Consider the following 8,662-nt stretch of genomic DNA (forward strand, 5'->3'; position numbering starts at 1 on the left):
TTGTTTTTATAAAAAGCTTATCAATTTCAACAGCTTTTAATGTCACCATGAGCTTTAAATACTTCAGTTTTGTCTCTGCACTATCATAAAAAATCAAACGACTGAATTTTTGCTCATTAAAAAATCAACAATTTAACATATGAATCTGTATCACTATCCAACATCAAGTTAAACATTCTCCCAAAAAGAAGCATATAGCACGTTCACCAAGCACATACCTCACAGATCATATCCTTAAAAAAGTTGAATGTCATCTGTCTAAACATTCTAAGTTGTTCAAGTCTCTTAGTTCTGTTTTTAGCTTTGTGGAACTCACTTGAAGGCAGTTCATCTGAAATAGTGAAAAAGGAGTTAGTCACGTCATATATACTTCATTCCATGACAATAAAGACCTTACAGAAACTTAATATGCCCTGCTAAAGTCTTCAATTCTTAATCGACGATAAAAAAAAAAAAAAAAAAAAAAAAAAAAAACACCATAGGTTTTACAGATCCACTTTCTACTTTACACCACCAAATCAAAACTACCTTTGAAAATAAGGATATTTTCATATCAAGTTGTCCAAAACTTTGATGAAATGTTCTCAAAATATTATTGTATATTACAGTATTTCATCATAAAAAAGCTTTACTCAGCAATGTGTCAATTTTCTCAACAAAAAGGATTATTGCATCAGGCGATGTCACAGAACCTGATGGTGAAGACTAATCAAATCAAGATGGCAATGCAACCTTGAATTATTTCAGCTCAACTTCTAATCAAATATTTCCTTCCCAAAAGTAACCGTTGTTTAAAACAATGGATAGTAAAATGAAAAACTATATCAACTTCCTCCATGGGAGTTTGGGAGGTCCTTGCAATTAATCAAGTCAAATATTTAGCTTTGTGACAGATTTGTTTTTCATTTCCAACCCACCTATATCAGTAAATTAAGTGTAGGAAATCCTTTGTATTACTTTTTTCCAGATAAACTATACATAAACCTTATTTATCTTTATAGCTTTAAGAAAATTACCACACTTCCTTACCATTCATGTACTATAACAAAGGTCCATTGTGATAGAAAAATCCAATAATTTTCATGGTAGATTGCAGTTAATTTGATTAATTCGAACCGAATCTGATACAGGCAGAGACCTGAAGAGGATTAAGATTATTAGCAATGGGTTAGCTAATTCTAATGTATTTCTAACAAAATTTACTATACCTAGGATAAAATTTAAAGACTTTACATAATCTCGACAAACAGTACCGTGAATTTGTTGTGAAAGGATCAAAACGAGTTATAATACTTTTAGGGCAACCCAAGAACAACGACCCACAGTTTTTAATTGTCTGAGATGAGGATATAACGATAAATATCTATAGTTTAATTTGTGAATTTTGATTTACCTAAGAAATGTAGACTGCATACAAAATAAAGGCCTTTCAATGCAACATATACACTTATTATGTCAACAAATCTAAACCTTAATCAACAAATCAAGATTGATAAAATTTAAGGTAATTCAGTGGATCATATGCTAATCTTGCTTCGTATTGTGTAACTACAAAAAACACAAGTAATTTATTCTTTTTCATGGGACTAACTATGAAATATTGTGAATAAAAAAATGAAATTTGGAAGTAAATTACAAATTCATAAAATGTTATTTTTATTAGTAAAATAAATTTTTGAATATACTTACCCGATAATCATGTAGCTGTCAACTCCGTTGCCCGACAGAATTCTACGGGAGGGATACGCCAGCTATCACAATACTAGAAGGGGGTGTACTCAACAGCGCCACCTGTGGCCAGGTACTACAGTACTTCTTGTTGACACCTCAATTTTTCCTCGGTCCACTGGTTCTCTATGGGGAGGAAGGGAGGGTCAATTAAATCATGATTATCGGGTAAGTATATTCAAAAATTTATTTTACTAATAAAAATAACATTTTTCAATATTAAACTTACCCGATAATCATGTAGCTGATTCACACCCAGGGGGGTGGGTGAAAACCAGTGTACAAGATTAAAGGATAGCTAAGTATCCCGTATTTCATATAATCAGTTATCTCAAAATAACAATGAAATAATAAGTACCTGGTAAGGAAGTCGACTTGAACTGTTACTCTGCCTTTTTTAAGTTCGTCTTCCTTACTGAGCGCAGCGTTCCTCTTAGGAGGCTGAATCAACTCTAAGGTGCTAAAGTATATAGGGCTGCAACCCCTACTAAAGGACCTCTACACAACCTCTAACCCAGGCGCTTCTCAAGAATGAATTGACCACCCGCCAAATCAAAAGGATGCGGAAGGCTTCTTAGCCTACCGTAACAACCATAAAAACAACAATAAAAGCATTCAAGAGAAAGGTTAAAAAAGGTTATGGGATTAAGGGAATGTAGTGGCTGAGCCCTCACCTACTACTGCACTCGCTGCTACGAATGGTCCCAGGGTGTAGCAGTTCTCGTAAAGAGACTGGACATCTTTAAGATAAAATGATGCAAACACTGACTTGCTCCTCCAATAGGTTGCATCCATTATGCTCTGCAGAGAACGGTTTTTATGAAAGGCCATCGAAGTAGCTACGGCTCTCACTTCGTGGGTCCTTACCTTCAGCAAAGCAAGGTCTTCCTCCTTCAAGTGAGAATGGGCTTCTCTAATCAGAAGCCTTATATAATACGAAACCCCGTTTTTGGACATGGGCCTCGAAGGTTTCTTGATTGCACACCATAAGGCTTCTGACTGTCCTCGAATAGGTTTTGACCTATTAAGATAATATTTCAGAGCTGACAGGGCAAAGAACTCTTTCTAGCTCGTTACCTACCATGTTGGAGAGGCTAGGAATTTCAAACGATCTAGGCCAAGGACGTGAAGGAAGTTCATTCTTAGCTAAGAATCCAAGCTGTAAAGAACATGTTGCAGATTCGGATGTGAACCCAATGTTCTTGCTGAAGGCATGAACCTCACTGACTCTTTTAGCTGTTGCAAGGCAGACGAGAAAAAGAGTCTTGAGGGTAAGGTCCTTGAAGGAAGCTGACTGGAGAGGTTCGAACCTAGGTGACATAAGGAACCTTAAGACTACGTCTAGATTCCAGCCTGGAGTGGGTAGACGACGTTCTTTAGAAGTCTCAAAAGACTTAAGGATGTCTTGAAGGTCCTTGTTGGAAGAAAGGTCCAAACCTCTGTGGCGGAGAACTGAAGCCAACATACTCCTGTACCCTTTAATCGTAGGAGCTGAAAGGGATCTCTCATTCCTAAGATGTAATAGGAAGTCAGCTATTTGGGTTACAGAGGTATTGGTAGAGGAAACTGCATTGGCTCTACACCAGCTCCGGAAGACTTCCCACTTGGATTGGTAGACTCTACGAGTGGATACCCTCCTTGCTCTGGCAATCGCACTGGCTGCCTCCTTCGAAAAGCCTCTAGCTCTAGCGAATCTTTCGACAGTCTGAAGGCAGTCAGCCGAAGAGCGTGGAGGTTTGGGTGCAACCTGTCTACGTGAGGTTGACGTAGAAGGTCCACTCTTAGAGGGAGAGTCCTGGGGACGTCGACCAGCCATTGTAGTACCTCTGTGAACCATTCTCTTGCAGGCCAAAGGGGAGCAACTAGCGTCAGCCGTGTCCCTTCGTGCGAGATGAACTTCTGAAGGACTTTGTTTATGATCTTGAACGGTGGGAATGCGTAAAGGTCGAGATGGGACCAGTTCAGCAGAAAAGCATCCACATGAACTGCTGCTGGGTCTGGAACTGGGGAACAGTACAAAGGAAGTCTCTTGGTCATGGAGGTGGCAAAAAGATCTATTGTCGGCTGACCCCACAAGGTCCAAAGTCTGTTGCACACGCTCTTGTGGAGGGTCCATTCCGTGGGGATGACCTGATCCCTTCTGCTTAGGCGATCTGCTGAGACGTTCATGTTGCCCTGAATGAACCTCGTAACTAGGGTGAGGTTTAGACTTCTTGACCAAATGAGGAGGTCCCTTGCTATCTCGTATAGGCTCCTCGAATGGGTCCCTCCTTGCTTGGAGATGTAAGCCAAGGCTGTGGTGTTGTCGGAGTTCACCTCCACCACCTTGCCTAGCAGGAGGGACTTGAAGTTCAATAGGGCTAAATGAACTGCTAGTAGCTCCTTGCAGTTGATGTGGAGCGTTTCCTGTTCCTCGTTCCACGTTCCCGAGCACTCCTGTCCGTTCAAGGTCGCGCCCCAGCCCGAGTCCGATGCATCCGAGAAGAGATGAAGATTGGGGATCTGAATCGCCAACGATAGGCCCTCCCTGAGAAGGAGATTGGTCTTCCACCACAAGAGAGTGGTCTTCATCTCTTTGGTGACCGGGATAGAGACTGCTTCAAGCGTCAAACCCTTGTCCCAATGAGCTGCTAGATGGAATTGGAGAGGGCGGAGGTGGAGTCTCCCTAGCTCGACGAACAGGGCCAATGATGAAAGGGTCCCTGTGAGACTCATCCACTGTCTCACCGAGCAACTGCTCCTCTTCAGCATGCTCAGGATGCAATCTAGGGCTTGGCTTATCCTTGGGGCCGATGGAAAAGCCCGAAAATCCTGACTCCGAATCTCCATTCCCAGGTACACAATGGATTGGGAGGGAATGAGCTGAGACTTTTCTAAATTGACTAACAGACCCAGTTCTTTGATCAAGTCCAAAGTCCAGTTGAGACTCTCCAGACAGCGACGACTCGTGGAGGCTCTCAACAGCCAGTCGTCTAAATAAAGGGAGGCTCTGATGTCCGATAAGTGGAGGAATTTTGCTATATTCCTCATCAGATGCGTAAACACCATAGGAGCTGTGCTTAGGCCAAAACACAGGGCTTGGAATTGGTAGACAACCTTTCCAAAAACGAATCTCAGGAAAGGTTGGGAGTCTGGATGAATCGGAACGTGAAAGTAAGCATCTTTCAGATCCAACGAGACCATCCAGTCCTCCTGCCTGACCGCTGCTAGGACCGACTTCGTCGTCTCCATAGTGAACGTCTGCTTGGTGACATAAGCATTGAGCGCGCTGACGTCCAGCACCGGTCTCCAACCTCCTGTCTTCTTGGCCACCAGAAAGAGACGGTTGTAGAAGCCCGGGGATTGATGGTCCCGGACTATAACCACTGCCTTCTTCTGTAAAAGGAGCGACACCTCCTGGTGCAACGCTAGCCTCTTGTCCTTTTCCTTGTAGTTGGGAGAGAGGTTGATGGGAGATGTGGTCAGAGGGGGTTTGCGGCAGAATGGTATCCTGTAACCCTCCCTCAGCCAACTGACAGACTGGGCGTCTGCACCTCTCTTTTCCCAGGCTTGCCAGAAGATCTTGAGTCTGGCTCCTACTGCTGTCTGGAGAGGAGGAGAGTCAGTTTTTGCCTTTAGAAGCCTTGGAACCTTTCCCAGACTTGCTCCTGGAAGAGTCTGGACGGGAGCTTCCTCGGCTGGGGGCTCTACCACGAAAGGGCGGAATAAACCTCGTAGCAGGAGTATCAACCACTGGGGTGCGATAAGTCCTGGGGACTGAAGGAGCAACCTTAGTCTTACGAGCTGAAGAGGCCACAAGATCATGGGTGTCCTTTTGAATCAGGGCCGCAGACAAGTCCTTAACAAGCTCTTCGGGAAACAGGAACTTAGAGAGCGGAGCGAAAAGGAGTTGAGACCTTTGACAAGGTGTGATGCTGGAGGAAAGGAAGGTACAAAGCTGCTCCCTTTTCTTAAGAACTCCTGACACAAACATTGAAGCAAGCTCGCCAGATCCATCCCTGATAGCTTTATCCATGCAGGACATTAAGAGCATGGCTGAGTCCTTGTCCGCAGGGGAGGTCTTCTTGCTAAGGGCCCCCAGGCACCAGTCTAGGAAATTGAACATCTCAAAGGCTCGAAATACACCCTTTAGGAAGTGATCTAGATCGGAGAAGGTCCAGCAAACCTTAGAGCGCCTCATTGCTGTTCTACGAGGAGAGTCTACCAAACTTGAGAAGTCAGCCTGGGCAGAGGCAGGTACTCCCAAGCCTGGTTCCTCTCCTGTGGCATACCAAACGCCCGCTTTAGAAGTGAGCTTAGTCGGAGGAAACATAAAGGAAGTCTTTCCTAGTTGCTGCTTAGACTGCAACCACTCCCCTAAAATTCTTAAAGCTCTCTTAGAGGACCTTGCAAAGACGAGCTTAGTATAAGTTGACTTGGCTGGCTGCATGCCCAGCGAAAACTCAGAAGGCGGAGAGCGGGGGGTAGCAGAGACAAAATGGTCTGGGTATACCTCTCTGAAAAGAGCCAGGACCTTACGAAAGTCAATAGGAGGCGGAGAAGACTTGGATTCATCCACGTCTGATGAGGGATCTAGGTGTGCAGCCTCATCATCAGAAACCTCATCACCAGAGTGTAGCGAAGTGAGAGGTAAGGTATGCTGAACAGCAGAATCTGCACGAGCGGGAGCAAAAACGCTTGTGGTTTCATCCTCAAGTCTCTGTTGCTGAGGCAAAACCTGAGGTTCAGGCTGCAAAGGCTGGTCAAAAGGAGTAGCAGAAGGTAGGCGCATGGATTGAGGAGGCTGACTCCTGGCATGAGCGTCTTGACTCAAGAGTTGCGCTTGCTGAGAGGTGAGCGGATGCGCAGTAGCAGGTTCCTGAGGAACGAGTTGAGGTTCCTGAGGTGTGAGCTGCGAGAGTTGTGGTAGTGGCTGCGCAGAACGCAGTACTTGTCTCGCGAGTTGAGGTTCCTGAGGCGCAAGGCTAAGGTGTTGAGGCTCTCGCCTTGAGGAGGGTTGAGGTCGCTGCAGCGAGAGCTGAGGAGTCTGCCTCATGGATGGGAAAGGTTGTTGTACCTCAAGAGAGTGTTGCCTCACTGGTGGAACCGCAAGTGGAAGCGGAGGAAGTAAGGTATAAGCTTCCTGTTCCCATTGCTGAGGTTGCCTTAAGGAAGGCGGAGGTAGCTGCACACTGCTGGAAACTGGCAACTCAGTACGTGGTAAGGTATCCTGAGGAGCCTCAACATCGTACGCCTGGCAGACAGGACTGCGGTTAGGCGGAGCGATCGCAGGAGGAGGTGTAACCTTCTCAGCCTGACACTCACGCATCAAGACCGCAAGTTGTGACTGCATGGACTGCAGTAGAGTCAACTTGGGGTCGGCAGACACTAAGGTCTGCTGAGGTAAAGCCTTAACAGAAGAGATCTGTTGCAGCAGCACCTTACTCCTCTTAGGAGGAGTGCATTCAACTGATGACTGCGGCGAGTCAGAGCTGATCCAATGACTGCAGCCAGGTTGTAGAGCTCTTGAGGTCTGGACTCTGCGTTTGAGAGGTCTTGAGACCTGAGTCCAACGTTTCCTCCCTGACAATTCTTCAGCAGACGAGTAAAAGACGGGCTCAATCGTCTGCGGGTGGGAGTGACGGTCTCTGGAAGACACGCCCGCAACCACCGAGGATACTTCTGTGCGCCGATCAAGGCCTGCCGAACCCTTTTGCCCTTCGACATTGCTTCTCCCCTGGGCTTGGGAGCTTGCAAGAGGTCCCGGACTGGGAGGACGACTGGCACGCACAGAAGTACCCTCACGCACCACACTGACACTAGCACTTGGCACTGCACTGACACTAGCACTTGTCGCAGCACTGGCACTATTACCACCCACTGCACTCTTGACCTTAAGTTCCTTGACTTCGGCCATAAGAGACTTATGATCACTAACCACCGATTCCACTTTGTCACCTAAAGCCTGAATGGCACGCAAAACAACAGACATATCAGGTTGAGGGCAAATAGTAGGTTCGGGGGTAGCCACTACAGGGGGAGGAAAAGGTAGGGGATCATGAGGTGAGGAAAAAAGTGAAGAGCGAGAAGAACTCCTCCTAACTCTCTCTCTCTCTAACTTGGTTGAATATTTAAGAAATCGGACAAAATCAAGTTCCGAAAGTCCGGCGCATTCCTCACATCGATCTTCCAACTGACAGGGTCTTTCCCTACAGTCAGAACAAGCGGTGTGAGGATCTACCGAGGCCTTCGGAATACGCCTATTACAAGACCTACATCGTCTATGGGGTGGGGCTTGTGAAATGTCAGACATCTTGAATCAAAGAGTTAGCCAAGTGGGGATTCCAAATCAAGCAAAAAGATCGTTAACCATTAATCAGAACTAAATAATAGCTATCTAAGCTAATATAGAAGTTTTCCAGTAAAGTGACAGCCGAAATCTGAGAGAAATACTTCACCAAAAGCCGTGAAAATACTCCAAGATCATAAGCGTATCCCAGAACGTCTTGCCGGAAGCACGACAGAGGAAAAATAGAGGAGGTGTCAACAAGAAGTACTGTAGTACCTGGCCACAGGTGGCGCTGGTGAGTACACCCCCTTCTAGTATTGTGATAGCTGGCGTATCCCTCCCGTAGAATTCTGTCGGGCAACGGAGTTGACAGCTACATGATTATCGGGTAAGTTTAATATTGAAAAAGACTTTACAACTAAATTGTTTTAATATGAAGCAATGTATATAAATATTCCTATATATTGATAGAATATAGTTTTTTCTGGCAACAAACTGTACTGCTGAAAAAAATTTACAAATCCCTAAAATATACCAACTAAAAGAACACATTTTACTGATGCCTGCCATACCTTATTGTGTATGGTGGGGTCCTGTTTTGGGTAATTCTAGTGGTGGAGAGTCCTCTTGGTTGGTGTCCTACTGGGTGGGGTCCTCTTGTAGGGG

At 45.2% G+C, this 8,662-nt stretch overlaps 1 long non-coding RNA gene across 1 annotated transcript; it reads right to left on the bottom strand.

Annotated features, from left to right (window-relative positions):
- Nucleotides 1–218: 218 nt before the first annotated feature.
- On the bottom strand, nucleotides 219–8,662 carry LOC137617958 (uncharacterized). The gene is made up of 3 exons (XR_011039710.1): nucleotides 8,569–8,662; nucleotides 1,030–1,138; nucleotides 219–331 (listed from the first exon to the last, which is right to left on the bottom strand). It is a non-coding gene; the product is annotated as an uncharacterized lncRNA (long non-coding RNA).

Source organism: Palaemon carinicauda, chromosome 24 (assembly GCF_036898095.1).
Source record: "Palaemon carinicauda isolate YSFRI2023 chromosome 24, ASM3689809v2, whole genome shotgun sequence".
In the NCBI taxonomy this organism is placed as follows: domain Eukaryota; kingdom Metazoa; phylum Arthropoda; class Malacostraca; order Decapoda; family Palaemonidae; genus Palaemon; species Palaemon carinicauda.